Source organism: Pan paniscus, chromosome Y (assembly GCF_029289425.2).
Source record: "Pan paniscus chromosome Y, NHGRI_mPanPan1-v2.0_pri, whole genome shotgun sequence".
Classification (NCBI taxonomy): Eukaryota; Metazoa; Chordata; class Mammalia; order Primates; family Hominidae; genus Pan; species Pan paniscus.
Window position 1 is genome coordinate 9,601,355 of NC_073273.2, and position 19,455 is coordinate 9,620,809.

The 19,455-nt window shown below is 39.8% G+C and overlaps 1 pseudogene; it reads right to left on the reverse strand.

Moving 5' to 3' along the window:
• Positions 1–5,181: 5,181 nt before the first annotated feature.
• Positions 5,182–14,225, reverse strand: LOC129395715 (RNA-binding motif protein, Y chromosome, family 1 member A1-like; annotated as a pseudogene).
• Positions 14,226–19,455: the final 5,230 nt, after the last annotated feature.

Consider the following 19,455-nt stretch of genomic DNA (forward strand, 5'->3'; position numbering starts at 1 on the left):
AACAAATAAATTAGCCAGGCCTGGTGGCTTGTGCCTGTTGTCCCAGCTACTTGGAAGGTTGAGGCAGGAGTATCTCTTGAACCTGGGAGGTGGAGGTTGAAGTGAGCTGAGATCATGTCACTACACTCCAACCTGGGTGACACAGTGAGACTCAATCTCAATAAACAAACAAATACATAAAAATGAAAACAACAACAAAATACTGTTCCTAAGGGAGGAGTTTAAAAGGTTGGGTGCTTCCATGGAAAAGCTGAAAGGTAGAGCAATCCAAGGGTTGGGTATAAGGAAGAGCTCACGGGACCTCTGAAAACCACCTCTTTGTCCCATATGGAACACAAGAAATGGTGAATGCTGATCTCCACTGCTTACTGATATAGGCAAGTTACCAGCCAGAGATACACGTCTTAGTCTGTTTGTGTTCCTATAAAAGAATATGAGACTGGAAAATTTATAAAGAAAAGATCTTTCACTGGCTCCTGGTTCTGCAGGCTGTAAAAGATCTGTGGTGCCAGCATCTGCATCTGACGAGAACCTCAGGAGGCTTCCACTCATGACAGAAGGTAAAAGGAAATAACGCATGTCACATGTGGAGACAGCAAGAGAGAGAAGGGGAGAAGGTAATCAGGCACTTCTCAACACCTATTTGGATGTAAGCTGCATTGTGGGAACTAATAGAGTGGAAAACTCACTTATTAACCATGGCGAGGGCACCAAGCCATTTATGAGGCATCCATCCCCATGACACAAACAAACAGCTCACACTAGGTGCCATTTACAGTGTGGAGGACCACATTTCAACCTGAGGCTTGGAGGGACAAATGTTCAAACTATATCAATAGGGAAGTTTAAAAATCATGCTGAGTTTTCACAAAACAATCCTTTTTCCTCTTTAGAATCTTGAGATTACAAAAAGCTGGGATTCATTAGCTTCCAGAGATTGGCAAGATGGTATTCAAAATCTTAGTCAGCAACCTGAGAAGTCAGGGCAATAGTTGGGTAGTTTGACTTCTTGGAAGGAAAATTTAGAAGCTCAGTATATTGCTAGAGTGAGTGACGATGAAGACTGATGAAAAATGCCTACGTGCCTGCTCTCAGAGGACCCTGACAGATACAAAAGTCAGGAGGATTAGAAGCAAGATACCTGGGCAGAAGCTATAAAAGTCAAGACATGGCTGGATGTGGTGGGTCACGCCTGTAATCCCAGCATTTTGGGAGGCCAAGGTGGGTGGATCACCTGAGGTCAGGAGTTTGAGACCAGCCTGACCAACATGGCAAAAACTTGTCTCTGCTAAGAAATACAAAAGTTAGCCTGGCATGGTGGCAGCCACCTGTAATCCCAGCTACTTGGGAGGCAGAGGTTGCAGTGAGGCGAGATCGTGCCATTGCACTCCAGCCTGGGCAATAGAGCAAGACTCCATCTCAAAAGAAAAAAAAAAAGTCAAGATGTTAGATGTACAATAGAAGTTCTTTGAGGTACAAAGTGGGAGCTGAGCTTTCTTGACTGCTTGACATCCAGTAAGCCAGGAGGAAACAGTTTCGGAAGTGCTTGAATGTCTATTTAAATCCCTCTTTTATCTTGGAGGTCCTAGGAGAGTTATGAATGCCAGTCTGTTTTAGAATCCAGAGATAGGCAAGTGAGGAATCATTTCATTGAGAAGCAGCTGTTAACAGCTGGGGCTTTACATATGTGGATTAATACTTCAGTTCTCTGAGAGAAGCTGTGAAATAACAGTTCCCTATTGATTCTAGGGCAATGTGTCAGAGATAAACGCTAGAAAAAGATCATGATTCAGTTTTTCTTACCATTTTTTAAGTAAGTATTTTCATAACCCTATGTGCAAGAGTATCCCAACTTGTTTCTAACTTTATCTCATAGGGAATTGATGTGGGTGTGGCTTTTTATTTGTTGCATTTGTGGATGGAGGAACAAATTAGAGCCTCCTATTTTATCACTTTGTTGGAGATACCCTTTTTAATTAATTTTTACTTATTTAAAAAATTTGTACATAAAAGTTGTAGGTATTTTTGGCATACATGTGATATTTTGATACAAGCAATGTTTACTGGTAAGGAAGGGATCAAAGAGGGGATGGGGTGTGTTAAATTATAGTCGCTTAGAAGGAATAAGATCTAGTGTTTAGTAGCACAGGATGAGTACATTTAATAATCACTTATCATATGTCTCAAAAGAATTAATAGAGCAAAGGTGTAATGTCGCACATACCAAGAAATTATATGCCAGGCTCAGTGGCTCATGGCTGTAATCACAACACTTTGGGAGGCCAAGTAAGGAGGATCACTTAAGCCTGGGAGTTTGAGACCAGCCTGAACAATATATCCAAAGCATTGTCCCTACCACACACACATAAACACAAAAGCTGGGCACAGTGATGTGTGTCTGTAATCCCAGCTACTTGGGAGGCTGAAATGGAAGGCTTGTGCATTTGAACCCAGGAGTTCGAGGCTGCAGTGAGCCTTGACGGTGCTACTGCAGTCCAGGCTGGACAACAGAGGGAGACCTTGTGTCTAAAAAAGAAAAAAGAAAGAATAAATGCTTGAAATGAAGGATACCTTATTTATTATTTACATATTTGTAGATTTATATAATTATTTTTGATTTGGAGTCTTGCTCTGTCACCCAGGCTAGAGTACATGGTGCAATATTGGCTCACTGCAGCCTCAGGCTCCCAGGTTCAAACAATTTTCCTGCCTGAGCCCCCCCGATTAACTGTAACATACTACAGGTGTGCACCACCATGCCCAGCAAATTTTCATATTTTTGCTAGAGATGGGGTTTCATGGTATTGGCCAGGCTGGTCTGGAACTCCTGACCTGAAGTGATCAGCAAGCCTTGGCCTCAAAATGCTGGAATTAAAAACCTGAGCCGTCACACCAGGGCAGTAAGATACACAAGACTAGGGAGTTTTATTTTTTCACTTCATCCTCACAATCCTACATTGTAGGTGAATGAAAACACAACTTCATAACACAAATAACTCACTTGAAAATCCAAGTTGGTAACTTCTCCCTTTAAAATTATTTGCACCCTTACCTATAGAAATTGAAGATCTTGTCAAAATTTTATCAAGAAAATATTTCCTCATTTCAGATTAGTCTGTTAATTGTAAGAATTATGGATTATAAAACTTCTGGAACTTCATGTATTTCATTTCTTTAGGTTGTATAATCAGAAAAATTAATTGGTTTAGTTATTTAAGTCCAAATCTTTTTATTTTTACCATTTGATGATTTATTAAACCTTTAAGCAATCCCCTGTCTGAAACGTTATGCTGTTGTTTTGTTTTATACACTTCACTTCCCAAAAGTATGAGGTTGAAAGTGCTTCCATTCATATAACCAATTAAATCTGATAGGCTGAGAGTGGTGGCTCATGCCTGTAATCCTAGAACTTTGGCAGTCTGAGGAGGGTGGATCAGGATTTTAAGAGCAGGCTGGCAAGTGTGGTGGAATGCTGTCTGTACTAAAAATACAAAAAATTAGCCAGCTGTAGTGCACACTTATCTAATACCAGTTACTCAAGATGCTGAGGCAGGACAATAGATTGGACCCAGAAGGTGGAGGTTGTAGTAAGCCAAGATGGAGCCACTGCACCCCTGCTTGGGTGACAAAGCTACATCCCATCTCAAAAAACAAAAAAAAACAAAAAACAAACAAACAAACAAAACTGATAAAATTCCAACCACTCTAGATTATTCCTATTTGTAACAACTTATTACTACACCATGATTTACAACAACCATTGTCAAAACTTTTAAGACAAAAACAACATGACTACCTCCCAAGACCAAAAACTTACTTTCCACCATTTAAACTAGGAAAATTTAATTTCATTATGTTATGCACTTGAGAAACTTAGCTGGTTCACGTTTCATTTAGGTAAAAAAAAGTTTTCATTAGCATTATCCCTCTTCAGTCACAGAATGCTTCAAGTAGAATGTTCTGGATGTCTTAAATTTTAGTATCAACCACATCTAATTATTTCCTTTGACCTGTACTATTCCTCTAAAAGATAAACATATGGTGAGGCAGAGAGTCTTGTAGTCTTTCTGAAGACTACTCAAACATTGTAAGCTTGTAAGTTTTTAAACAGAAACAGCCTATTTAGAAAACTTGTGCAGCTTGCAAGGGAGACATAACATATGCCTAATTTTGTATCTATTTATGTTCAAAGAAATCAAGGAAAATGTTCAACAAACAATGCAATTTACTCTCTCATTGAATTTGCTTTTAAGCATGTGCAGCTGAGCAAAAACATTAGGCATTTTGCATTACATGTAAAATTTTATTCTGAAAATTTTAATGTAGATATTACATCTAAACAGATAGTTTTCAAATAGCATTAGCAAGTATGAAATTACTTGGAAATAAAATTCCCTTTATTTATTGGAAATAAAATTCCTTTGAATACCTCAAAAAATTCATGGAGGAAGTTAGTATCTACCTCTCTCCACAAAACATACATGTTTCTTTTAGTAAGATGCAGGTAACAATGCAGAAATAACAGGTCAATTTTCGATTTGCAAACAAGGTTTAGTATGCAATAACTATTATTTGAATACTTGCTTTAATATCTGCTTCAGCCTCTTTTGTCAGATCCACCTTCCCCACCATCTCCTGTAGATGACAAATATCTTGAGCTACCACATGTTTCACAAGGAGCAGGGTGTACCCTATCCAGAGAAGGTAGATTGCTTTGGTCTTTTCTGTCAACGTGCCCACGATCACGGGAATAAAAATCACCACAGCTCCTTGAGTAACTCTCCTGACTTATGCCATATCTATCTCATTTATTGCTATAATCATGGTGGCTGCTTCCACCATAAGACAACAGAGGCACTCGTGCAGATGGTGCACCATGAGAGGTCCCTGCAGGGTTGATAAAATAATATGTTGGACTATATTTAAACATTATTACTGCTATCACTAAAGCATGATTAAGTTAAAGTACTATTTGGAAATATCTACTTTCCTCTGTCTTTGTGGACAGGATATTAATTATGCCTGCAATAATCTGAAGGTTTTATTAGTAAGAAGTGTAAGAGAAGTATTTTGAAGCTTAACAAATTTAATTCTAAAGTAAAAGTTGAGTCACATTTTCTGAACATGAACTGAAGTTCTCACCTTCATATCATTCCCTATGCTTTCTTCTGTTAAGAATACTCAATATTTCGACATGTTATATTTGTCCTTCATAATTTTCCTTAGAATTTCATTAGAATAACGATCTGGTCTATTAAATACAATTCCATAATTTACAAATCCATCCCGGACCCTTACCATATCTCTGAAATGCATCTCTATAAGAACTTCCACTTGGACGTTCAGAATGATCTCTAACATCATCTCACCACAGCCATCAAAATCACTAAATTGAAAAAAAAATTCTTAATGTCAGAATGAAGCATTTAAGAATTCTATTTGACAAATCCAGGAAATGTTACAATACCTATATCCTCTAGAGAAATGTTCATCCCGACTAGAATGACCATAATCATGGTATGCATAGTCTCTAGACAGTGGAGCATAATCCCTAGATTCTCGGGAAAGTGGATGATTTCTGTGGGCATAAGTTTAAACAACAAATATTAAATTTTCAACTTCTAGTATCCAAAACATAACTAACTTACAACTTAAACAAAATTAAAAGGCCAAACATCTAAACAGATATTTCTCCAAATAAAATAGGCAAATGCCCAAAAAGCACATGGAACAGATACTCATAATCAGTGATTCAGAAAAAGCATTTCAAATCCAAAGTGAGATACCATACTTCCCACACACACTAGAATGGCAATAAAAAGCAGGAAATAGCAAGTGTTTGAGAGGGTGAAGATAAATTGGAACCTTGATACAAGGCTAGTTGGAAGGGAAAATGATGCAGCTACTATGGAGACATGTGATGTTTCCTCAAGAAAACAAACATAATTATTACAGAACCAAGCAATTCCACTTATATATACACCCAGAATTGAATAAGTGTACTCAAAGAAATACTGGAGCATAGAAATACTGTGGTAGAAACAACCCAAATAAAATAATGGGTTAACCGCTTGTGGAAGGAGTGAAGTGCTATGATGTAAATGAACCTTCAGGACATCATGGAAAAGGAAAGGAGACAGATACAAAAAGTCATGTAGTGTTTGAGCCCATTAACATTAAATGCCCACAACATGTAAGTTCAGAGGCAGAGCAAAGACTGATGTTTGCCAGTAGCTGAGGGAAGGAAGAAAATGAAAGGGACTGCTTAACTGGTAGCTGGAGTTTTAGTTTGTAGTCATGAAAATGTTTTGGAACTCGATGGAGGTAGCTGCTGCACAACACAGAATGTATTTAATGCCACCTAACTGTTTACCTTATAATCTTTAATTTTATTATGTGAATTTCATCACCATAACAAAAAAATCAACCTCTAAAAATTTTTTTCTTTACCTTTCCTTAATTGCATAACCATCATCTCTTGGTGACATACGGTCATTTCTCCAGGAAGAGATTGGCTCTCTGCATGGAGGACCTCCATAATTCTCTCTTCCACATGATATGGGACCTTTAACATTAAAATGATGAAACAGGGAAAGAACAGCAAATCCAAAATACTATTTTCTCTTCTCTCAAACAACTTTTTAAAATTATTTCTTCTATGACTCCATTTTTCATTCCCTAAATTACTAGAAAGTCATGACACTGTGAATATTTCTTATGGCTTTGGATAATCCCATGGCTACTGCAAGGCCAGTTCTTCTAACAAAGCTGAAGACAGACATTAATTCTTAGGTAAAAGTTCATTTGTAATGGTAAATAACTAGTTAGTTATTATTTTTCTTTTCATATGAATTACTGATGACTACCAACGATACAGGGAAGACATGTAAAACCACCAGACTCTTCACAGATTTTTACGTTTACATACATTGTCCCTTCTCAGCTGAAGAAGGTAAATTTTCCTATGTTGTTCAATCCACCTCACACACACAAATGATGCTACCTTTGAATGATTGGATGCTAAATTTTTACATAAAAGGTCTTCTTTATCTCTAAGTGGTTGTCTCTACCTTAAATGTTGACAAATTGAAATGTACTAGTGAAAACTTTCTAATGATGACCAAGATTTACTTTTACTGCAATAAGCAATCCTGTTAAAGGAGTCATTACGACATTGTTGCTATTTCAAAATAGAAAATGTTCTCCTTTAATATACTCTTTACGTGCTATTCCTTAGAGTTCAGTCTTTCACCTATGATATGTTCACTGGCTAATTTTCCAATGGAAATGTGTTGCTTATGTATGCTGAAGTCAATAAACATCTAATTTCACCAATACTCTACATATGAAATGTAAAATTGAAAACTGCAGTTTTCAATTTCCTCCATATTAGGGTGGAGGACTAATTAAGAATTTTAATTTGTTCTGCCTAAACTTCTTTGCTAAGAACTTTTATTTACTGTCTTGCTTTCTTCTGTTCTGTCTGCAATCTTAACAATTCTCCTTCTCAAAAATATTACTTCTATTCAATCCTACTGCTCACCTCAGGTTGCTTAGTTCTAAATTCTCTCCTCAAATAATTTCCAGTCTTATGCTAAGGATCTTGTGTTAATGTTTAAACATCCCGGTATAATCTTAATTATTGATTTACATGACCTTATATTTCACACCTCTGCACTTCTGTGATATCCACTTAATTTAAGAATATTGGACTCCTTCATGTCTACCTTTCAAGACTTGATTTTATTTTTAAATAATAGGTAAGCCCAGTGACTCCTTTTCTGCTAAATGCTCTTGTAGTTCTTTTGAATCTTCATAGAAGCAGTAAGAATGCCTTGCACATAAACATTATTGAGGTCTCAGAAGCTGGATGGTCAGGCTCAGCGGCTCACAGTGCGAGCCAGTGTGGAAGGCTGAGACAGCTGGACTGCTGGAGCCCCTGGCTTTTATATCAGTTTTGACAATGTAGTGACATCCTCTGTCTACAAAAATACAGGGAAAAAAATTAGCTAGGTGTGGTGGTGCATGCCTGTAGTTGCAGCAACTCAGGAGGCTGAAACAGGATAATTGTTTGAGCCCAGGAATTTGAGGCTGTAGTAAGCCATCATTTCACCAATGCACTCTGACCTGGTAAGAGCAAGACTCCAACCCAATGAAGAAACTGAACAAGCAATTTTTCAATTGGCCTGCCAGGGGACCATTACCAAGGGACCTAGGAAATGGAAGAATTCATTAGAGGAAGAAGCCTATCATCAAAGAATACTGCTAGGGACTTTTAGAAAAATTAAGGGGAATTATCTAGCAAACACAGGATTAAGAGGAATGTTGGCCTCACTCTAATCACTTCTTTCAACTGCAGTGAGAAGCTCGAGTATTTCTTCAACATAAATCTGAGTGTACCTAGTGAGATAGAAAGTATAATAAAAGCTATCGATCAGTAATTATGCCCAATGATGTGTCACTTCTGTTTTGTTCAATGAACTTAAATTTAAGAATCCAGTTAAAATAGCTCATTTTTAGTCATACAAAAAATATGGTCTTTTATCAGGTAGCATTTACCTTGGCCTCCCATCCAACTATTGCTTCTTGCCACAGCAGAAGGAGCAGATGTTTCAGGAGGAGGACTTCCACTTCGTAAAGATGGACCTCTTTTAATTGGAATAGCTCCCCTAGAAGAACTCGTGTTGAGATCAAGAGCGTATCCACCATCATCTGTATTTCAAACAAAATCGTTTTAGTTAACTAGCATCACTGTTTCTTGAATGGCTAAGTTTTGTTGTTTTTCTACATATTAAAATGTTACAAATTCACATTTGTTTAAACTAATAAAATTAACATTTCTATATGAAATTAGTACAATTCAAGCAATAAAAGTCTGTTTAGAAAATCTAGAAGGAAACTCAAGAATTATAATATATTGGTGTGAGAGAGAGATGTGGGAAAAATGGGGAGTGAACAGGGAGCAGAAATCTATCAGTAAAATATCTAAGTATAATATACATAAAGAAAAAATATTAAAAAATGATAAATGACTGTTTATATCATTCTATTATGAGGAAAAATTTTCAAAGCATATCAAAAAGATAAACTAAATTCCATTCAAAGAAACTCAAATATTTACAATATCAAAAGGTGACACATCAGGAAAATATATTATCTCTAAAATTTGTTAACATAGTATAGAATTCTTACAATTCCCTTGTGAAACACTAATTTTCAGATTAGACTATGCTAAATTTTAATAATCTTTAAGAATTGCTTATTAAATAATATAAAAATATTTTATATATCTACAAATCTGTAGACATATGCCAATTACTAGGTGGTGTTACAGGTTAGAATACGCACATTCTCATACATGGCAGAGTATTATTGAATCTCACACTCAAGATCAGTGGAGACAAAATTACCATGAAGCTATGCATCGTAAAATGCAGCAAACACTGCAATTTCAACTTTAAAAACACATCTCCAATTAATTACACATCTGGTCATTAAAACACAAAATTAAAGATCGATTTTTGAAGGTTGGTTAATAGATAATATAAGTTAACCAATAGGTTGATTGATTGATTGATTGATTGAGATAGACTCTTGCCCTATTGCCCAGGTGGGAGTACAATGGCATTATGTCAGCTCACTGCAGCTTCTGCCTCCCAGGTTCCAGTGATTCTCCTGCCTCAGCCTCCCGAGTAGCTAAGATTAGAGGTATGTGCCACCATGCCAAGCTAATTTTTTGTATTTTTAGGACAGACAGTTTGCACCATGGTTGCCAGGCTGGTCTGGAACTCCTGACCTCGTGGTCCACCCGCCCCATACTCCCCAAGTGCTGAGATGACAGGCGTGACCCACCTCGCCCACCCCCATCCAATATATATATATTTTTAAATACATGGTTTGTTTTTCTTTTTTATGTAGAAATTGACCCCTCATTTCTATTGTGTAAATCACTCATAAATACCATTTTCAGTGACTCACCTTCCAGCAAGAAAGATACATACATATCTGTGAAGCAGTGGTGTTTTGTCCTTTCCAGAGTCATAGACTTTTTTTAGAAATTAAAGTTCTACGTTTCTTAAATTCAAAATGCTTTATGGCAGGCCAATGTACAAACTCTCCATATGAAAATTACAAAGCAATAGATTTGCATACATGTTTGCACATGTATACACAAAAAAAACAAATATTGGAAAATCAATCCTAAGTACTGAATTACTTTTTTTCCTGTTGGAAAGTTTTAAATATTCCATTGTATTTTGATAATACAACTGATATGAAGTTCTGGGCCCCAAAGTAGAAAACTCTATGAAGTATAATTAATATAAATGAGTTCTTCAGAAAACCTGTTGAGTACAGGCAATCAGCATTCATAAACTCAATTCAGTTTGAAATTTGTGTTATTTCAATGCAAAGTTATTACAATTTTAAAACAAATTTTAGATATTAGTGCAATCATTCTTATAATACACCTTTAGTACTTAGAAATAATTTTGCTTCTTATCAATAAGTTAATTTTCTTATCAATAAGAAAATTACTTCTTACCAATAAGTAAATTTCCCAAAATAAATAAAATTGCGAAATTTTGATATCTTCAAACTTATTTTCTTTCAGTCCTATGGTTCCATCTTTATATTTTAGAACATTACCCAAGTGTCCTTCATGTGAGGGCAGCCACGCTCTTGTTCCTCCACTACTTCCTCTTGCAGATCTCAGACTTCCTGAAGGGCTTCTGTTTCTTGAAGAAGGTGGTGGTCTCCGCCTACCACCACTTTGAAAAGATGGTTTCTTTGCTTGTTCTACTTTTATTTCTTTTCCATCCAAAGACTAAAAGTATTAAGAGTACTATCAATAACGTTGGCAAGATTAAACCTAAGCACATTTTACAAACATTTCTACATCAACCATAGTTCAATTCTAGATATTTTCTCCCAAAGCAAATTTTTTTTTCTCCTAAAATGAACACATCTTTCACAATACCAGATTTGAGACATTTACTGAACACACGCCTTCCATTAAGGGATCAAACACAAATTCTATTATTCAAATTCCTTGAAAACTCCTCAATTATTAAAAAAAAACACCTCAAACAAAAAACATTAACCCATCACACATTCTATGGAAGAATGTGGCATGTCTTTTTTTTTTACAATATATCATCCACTTCATCTTTGTATTTGCATCACTGACTTAAAAGTTTCAGTGTCCCAACGAAACTTGTGTCATTTAAAAAAATGAGGTTACTTATTCAAAATGATTAGTCACATTAGTCATATGAGTTGTTTCTTGTTTGATCTGCTAACACTTACGTAAAATATCCCCATATGATTTATAATTCTATGTTTACTCTAGAAACATTTCTGTAAATGTGATCCTTGTTTGATCTCATTAAGGTTTCTTGCCTTATTCATTTCTTATATTGCCTTAGACGTGCCCCTAAAAAATGACTCTTAATATAGTACTTCATGTTGTTTCTCAGAAACGCTTAAATGTGCTAATTAATTTCACAATAACATTTTTCAGTATGATCTTTTCTATAGGCCAAAGTATTTTTGAAAACGGTTCAGATAATAAATAACTCTATTTTAAAATTACATGTTTTTTGTTATTTGGGGGAAGATCTTAAATCCCTTACAAGACCTCTTGCAGCCACATCGCCAGTTGTTCCTACCTTGAAACTTCTGCTGTTATTTCTGGGCCCAAAATATTTTCCCCAGATTTGCGCATGGCTGCTTCCTTCCCAGTGTTTCAAAGTCAGTCAAAATTCCTTGAACTGTTAATTGCCCCTGCTAACTCTAAGAACCTCTTTTGTTGGCCGTCTTAACATTTATGTGCATATAACTTCATATTTATGTTTACACAATAAAATATGTGAGATGAAGTAATTCAGAAATAACGTTGGCTGGGCGCGGAGGCTCATGCCTGTAATCGTAACACTTTGGGAGGCCAAGGTGGGTGGATCATGAGGTGAAGAGATAGAGATCATCCTGGCCAACTTGGTGAAACCCAGTCTCTACTAAAACTGCAAAAATTAGCTGGGCGTGGTGGCATGCGCCTGTAGTCCCTGCTACTTGGGAGGCTGAGGCGGAGAATTGCTTGAACCCGGGAGGGGGACGTAGCAGTGAGCCGAGATCGTCCCACTGCAATCCAGCCTGGCAACACTGTGAGACTCCATCTTAAAAAACAAAAAAACCAAACAAGCAAAAAATCTATACAAATTACCTGCTCTTGTGCTTGAAAACTAGGGGGGAAAAGGAAATTATCATAGATTACTATACGTAAGTAAAAATTATCTCCACAACTACCACAAATTTACTCTGGGTTTCTACCACAGCTTAAAATACTAATTATAAGAGTGAATAAAAATGTACTTTCTGCTATGTGTCAGCAACTCTAGTAGATGCAACAAAAATAAAAGCAACTAGGAAGCCTTAAATATGCACTGTAGACAATTTAACCATCAATAGATTAATACACAGTACAGTGAGTATAAAATATCTACGATTTGCAACGGGGAAGAAAATAGAAAATTGAAGTTGTTTTTGAAGGATGAATTGTTATTTCTGAGACATACATAGGAAAGAATAATTGTCAAAAAGTCCAAAAAAGCATTTTAGGGGTAGCATAAAGAGTGACAGGAGCTAAAAACAGATTTGGATAATGTTATAAAGCAGAAAGACAGATTTGGATAATGTTAGAAAGCAGAAAAGCTCTAAAGGGCCCAGAATGGAATGATCTTGACTAGAATGTAAAGGAATTCAATAGTTAATAGAATTACATAAAATTTTAAAGCTTTAGTAAACACACAATCCCTAGATTTAAGACTCAATTGGACAAGAGACCATTGGTTTGATCAAAACACGTTCTCAAACACATTGGGAAAATGAGCAATTAGGTATTCATGTTACATAAATCACTCTGGTGACAGGAAAAAAACATCCTTAGGAGAAAAGAGCAAGGACAGGGCAAAAAATGCCAGTTACTTCTTCTGTTGTCCAACTTCAATGTTCTGATATTGTTTTCTATTTTCAAGTACTTAACACATCCTTAAATGTAAAGGTCTTATTTAAATGTACTTTCTCAAGAATATATTTGCAGAAAATGGGAGAGAATCTTTCCTTCCTGTGAGTCTGTCTAGATGTCTATCCACAGTTTGTATATGCTATAGAAGTATTTCCATGAATTGGAAGTAATTCCATTGATAGCATTTAAAAAATGTTGACTTAGTCCTTTCATTTAGAGGAGGGTTCCTTCTAGGTTTTAATGCTCTTGGAAACCTTTGAAAATCTATTTACACCCATATTGAAATACAAAAATAGAAAAAAAGTTACCATATATTAACTTATGTAATGTTAATTGCAGTACCCTTCCAAATACACTTGCATGTGTATGGCACAAAGAAGACGATGGCTAAAGCATTTTGGTCCATATGGCATTCTACTATCTTCAACACTTTAGTAATACTAAAAAGACCTAGAAATACTGTTAACTGAAAACCAGAGTTAGAGTATTATTAATAAGGGACTCTTACCTTTCCATTCATATCTCTGGCAGCATTCTTAGCATCTGCAGCATTCTCAAAAATAATGACCACAAAATCTCTGGACTTACTGGTTCGACCTTTTATCAAAGGAACTAAGATACATAAAAACATTTTATATTTATAGAATGGACTCACCAAGGTACTAACCATCTGAAAGTTACATCAAAAAATAACTGCATTTCACATCACTACTATGATTCTTAATACTAAGTCACCCCTATAGTCAGCCTATTTTATTCCAGTTTGTTCCCTAACTCCATAACACATTTACTTTTCCTCATTTTCCTTTCTAAGCAGTAAGTGATTCTTACCCTTCACCTGCTGCTATGAGAATTTTCCAAATATCAGATAGATACTTCAAAATAAGAGTTTACAAATCACAAGGTGTTTTAATGTATGTATACAATGAACTTTGAAAAATACATACTTTAAAATACATATATAACCTACATATTTTAAATAACATATTGAAATATACATACAAAAATACACACAAACAGAGACACGCACACACACAAAACATATGGCTTTAAGAGTTACCTTCCAAAAGGGGACCATGTTTTGCAAATACTTCTTTAAGCACCTTTTCATTGGCTTCTCTATTGAGGCCACCAATGAAAAGCTTGCCATGACAATCTGCTTCTACCATTGTGCTGTAAATGGTTAAAAAAAATCTATATTAGATAAAAATAAACAAACTAAAAAGATAAAATTTTATTACATACTGTGTTGAAAATTCAAGTAAAAGTCCCTTCCAGAGGCTAACATCTTTTTAGTATTTCTTAGTTTAAATATGTAAAATTCATAGCATACAGAGCAAAAGGGGCACTGACTTCATGGACAAATGCTGCATTTTACTATGTAGGTGACAAAATCTAATTTCTAAAAATTAGATAAGAAAAGCTACTGTAACTTTCCTAAGTTGCAATATGAAGGATGCTCCCAGTTAAATAATTTTATTTGAAAACTATATATTTATGAGGTATGGTGTGATGTTTTGTGTATTTTTTTTTCTTGAGATGTATATCTCCTGTTGCTAAAGGGCACTGCTCACTACAGCCTCCTCCACCCAGACTCAACTGATCCTCCCACGTTTCACCTTCCCAAGTAGCTGGCTGGGCAATTTGTGTGTGTGTGTGTTTTGTTTGTTTGTTTGTTTGTTTTTAAATAGACATGGTTTTCCTTATATTGCCCAAACTGGTCTCCAACTCCTGGGCTCAAGCAGTCCACTGGCCTGGGACTACCAAAGTGATGGGATTTCAAGTGTGAACCACCACACCCAGCGTGATATTTGTATGAAAGATTAAATCAAGCTAATTAAAATGTTCTAGGGGGAGATCATTTTAAGTATTTTACCATCTTTTAGTGATTTGAAATATATAATAGATCAAGGATCCCCAAACACTGGCCTTCACACCGTACCTGTCTGTGGCCTGAATGTAATGCCTGAGGATAACCTGTAATACCTGTCTGTGGAGAATGTAACGCCTGAGGATGACCTGATGTGGCAGAGTTTCATCCGGAAACCTCCCTAGCCGCCCCCCACCCCTCCTGCCCCACCCTGTCCCGGTGACAGCCCCACTGCCCCACCTGCCCCCTCTCACACCTCTTCCACCAGAAGCCCCGCCCCACCACGTGCCCCTCGGGGCCCTGCCGCCAGCCCGTACCCCTAAACGTGTCCATCTCACTGCCTTCTTCCGCTGGGCAACACTTGTCTGAGGAAAAATTGTCTTCCACCAACCGGTCCCTGGTGCGAAAATGGCAATAGAGTAAAGGAGCCCATTATGTTATTCAGGCTGGTCTCCAACTCCTGACCTCAAGCCATCCTCCTACCTGCACTTCCCAAAATGCTAGGATTACAAAAGTAAGTCAGTGTGTGAAGATAGTAGAATAACAAGCAGATTTATTTTGTTTTCGTTTAAGTCTATCCAACTCCATTTAACTCCATTACACCCACTTATTCGGTTTAAATTACTTAGGTGCCACAGATACATGAAACATGTTTCAAATACTGTCATACAAGGAAGGAGACAATTACAGGCTTTACAGAGGCAAATTTAAACCGAGGTTATTTATGGCCCCAGACTTCTACATACACTAAAATACGTCAATATTTGATAATTCCCCCCAAGCAAATCACATATGTGACATGTGCTGACTAAAGTACGGGTTTTTAATCGCAGTGGTTAAGTATATTGCCTGTATTTTGAATTATGATGACATTCACAGAGAAAAACTGCTTTAATAAAAAGTGCCCATGAAAACAATGGCGCCTTAGCACCACCTCCCAGAACTTGCCCACATGTCAGATATGTCCGACAGTTAAAGGTAGAATCTTCAAGAAAAATCAAAGAGTTTAACAAAAATGAGTTTCTTTAGAGCACTAAGGAGTTCTCTCCCCACTGTCTCCTCCCATAATTCAAGCCCATATATAGAAAGCCCATTCGCTTTGCTTTCTAGTCTTGCCGAGAGACCAACCTGTCCAGAGAAACAGAAAATACAGGTGCTTTTCAGTAGGACAAACAGCCTCAGGGTCTCCCGTCACTCAGGTCATATGCATCCGGCTTCGGGACACCACAGGGCCAACTGCAGGAAAGACCCCTGCAGCTGGCCTGAGTGGGAAGCCATGCCCGGAAATCACGCCTACCTCCAGCCAATAATTGGCATCTGCCAATTATTGCAAGAGCGGTAGGCATCTCCTGAGGAGCCCCTCCCCTGGGTGGCCTGCAGCTCCATCCTCCCGCGGTAATCCTCCTCTGAGAAGATGCTTGTGCAAGGTGGTGGTGGGTTCAGGCACACGCGGACTGTGAGCCCTTTGGAATTGTGACATGGAAGACCTATACCCTAACTGGCATCCTGAGTGCCGCAAGCCATTGACTCACAGGGAACACATGAAACATCTCACTTCATTAGGCAGGCTAGGCTGATGGTACTGAATATTGGAGATCCAGAGGCAAGAGAGAGGGTCTAGTCCTGCCTGCTGGGGCAAGGGCAGCGGCGGTGGTTTTCGGGGAGTGGGGCCGAGGGGGCATCTGGGAGGAAAGTCATCTGGCACCTTCCTGGGGTGGAATTCGTCAGCACCGGAATTCAAAACCCCGCAAGGACTCTTTCAGATCTAGGGAAATACAGACTCCAAGTTCTATGCATCCTCCCTAGGATGTTGCACTCCCAGGGGTATTCCAAAGGATCTCTTGTCCTATGCCCTGGGCACACCAGAGACAAGCTGCCGTGGTCGCCCATCCAATGACCTGTGTTCACTGCCTTGGTGGCGCAGAGGCTGCTGTGAGCGCAGCACCCACCGGCCGCGGTGCCTGCTAGCGGGGCTCTGGAAGTCCAGGGCCTCTGCCTATGGCTCCTGTATGCAGCTAACCATGCAGGGAATCTGGACCTCATGGTGACTGCGGCAGACTGTGGGCCCTGAGGGACTCCCCAGGAATCCTGGGTCCACGTAGGTGTGAGACCGTGATTCTCAGCTAGGCGAGGCCCCCGGGCCTCTCGAGGAGCGGCCCCCAGAGTCTAGGGGTGCCAGGGGCATGGGGTGGGCGGCTCAGACCTTGGTCTGTGGGAGCCCTAGGAGGGCACCGTGTTAAGTCTGGAGGCTCTGCGGGAGAGGGCAGCCTGGGGGGAAGAGGCGTCCTCCTGGTGGATGACATCATGACAGAAGTGGAAGTGGTGGCCAAGGAGGAGGCCGACGTGGAGCAGCAGCAGGAGGACCACTGGGCAGAGCCGGGCCCTGGCCCCAGTATGCCCCGGCCCGCAACGGACTCGCTGGAGGTCCATCATTTGCAGCTGGGCTCTGTAAATGCCTCAAGCCACAGGGCATCCCCGGTTTCCGAACCAGAACCATGTCTTTGCAGCTGCCAATTCGGGATGGCTGGCAGCAGGGGGTGGGCGCTAGGTCCCAGGAGCAGGGTTGCGGGGAGCCAGCTGGCAGGCACTGGAGGTCATCCAGGAGTCAGGGGATGAGGAACAATGAAGGGAGCAGAGGCCAGACTTCTGCAGATAGGAGGGCAGCTTGCTTGCAGTTGCCCTGAGAGCACGTAGAGTAGGGACAGGAAGCAAAGCACAGCACTCACAAGAGAGAATAGGAGCGCAAAGGACCCTTTATGCACTGCAGAAAGTCGAAGGGTACATTTCCCTGGGAAAGTCCCTGGAGGAAGGGGAGTCTGTATGCCCATGCCAGCCATGGAACTACCCCTACTCCCTGTGCCTGTGTCCAGCAGGCTTACCCCAGAAACACATGGTGCTCAAGACTTGGGCCCACATATGGACCAGGGTCGCAAATGATGAAGTCCTGCTGAGCTACATGATGGATTTACAGGTTAGGCTGCTGAGCCTGAATCTGTGGGAGTGGTCCAGTGCCTGGGTGAGGTTGAGGTCCCCCTGGGGCCCAGGGGTGTCTAAGCAGGACAGCTGAGAAGGGGAAACACATGCTTCACTCCAGCTAGCAGGTCACTTCAGTCCAGCTACATGAAATGGTCCTTTGAGTCCATCCTGTTTCTCCTTCTTGACCAGGTAGATGGAGGAACTCAGCCACCCCAGGTACTGGCATCAGGATGAAGGTTTCCTTTTGTCACAGCCTTTACTTCCACAATAAAGTGATAATTCAGGAGTACTGCGTTGGCATCCTCGGTGAGGAGTGCCTCCCAGCAAGGTAGGGGAGGTTGTGTGTGGGAGGGTATGTCTGGCATGAACCTTCCTGATTCCTATCCCTCCAAGAAACAGGGTGTCTCATTCCACTGCAGTCCAGTGGTTGTGGGATCATGAAGGTCAAGCCTCCAGCTGTAGGCAGTACACCTACATCTGACCTTCTTCAGCTGATTGGTTGCCCCTGGCTACCCAGGTCCCGGCAGGATTGCTGAGATGGGTGCCACGGTGGGGCATCATGGGAAAAACCTTGCCGGTCATTCCTTGGCCTCTGGGGAACTGGCTTTGAGCCATGACCTGACCTGTCCTGTACCCCCTTCTTCAGTCCCTCAGATCATCAGCCAGGGCCTGTGGCTCAATCCCCTTCAGTACTCCCCGAGGGAGGGAGGCCATTAGAGAGGGAACAGAGAGGAGGTCAGGTTAGGAGAACCCAAGCTTCAGGCAAGAGACTGCAGTGAGCAATCCCAGGCCATCCATGGGCTGAAGGAGAAACGGACTTCAGGGAACTGTAACACTCACGTTTCAGGATTAGGGCACCTTAAGTCACCTGAGAGGCATAAGTGTCTAAGGTCAGTGGGTGAGAAGCAAGTCTCAAGGGATAACTTGCTCAACATCTCTAGCTGGCTCCCTTCCCCACCCTGAGGCTGATTAACACTTGGGGCTCAGTTTGGGCTCAACCGGGGCCCTCTCACCCTCCATGCAGATTTCCCCCCAAGGCCTGTCTAGGTCTGCGTCCTCCCAGAATGGCTCTCCCAGGCCCATCATTTTCGGTTACGATGAACCCAGGCTCCCCTGACATGATTTCTCCTTTCTGCCATCTTCACTCACACTTCCCTGCTACCCAGACAAGAGAGGCCACTACACAGAGAATCTGGAGGACCACATTGGGCTCAGAGGAGGAAATGTGAAGAGACTGCAAAATGGCTGACTCCTCTGGTATGTGCCCAGGGAGGGAAACTGGCCGGGAATTAAGACCCACTTGGGTACTGGTGTGGACACCCAGTGTTGCTTATCATGATGAAGACCTGCTTTGTCGCATCACCTAATATTAATATGGAGGTTATTTTCTTAGAATAGTGAAACAAAGAGTATGAAGAAATAGTGTTTGTTCAGATTTGTATGGAAATACTGCAGACACATCCATTTTCTGTTGCAATTCTTATGTGAGACTTGAAGTGCTTACTGAGTTTTAAGATAGATTTTGATTGTTCTGCTCCTGCAAATTTTATGATCATTTTTGCAATATAGAGACATAGAATCCAGAAAA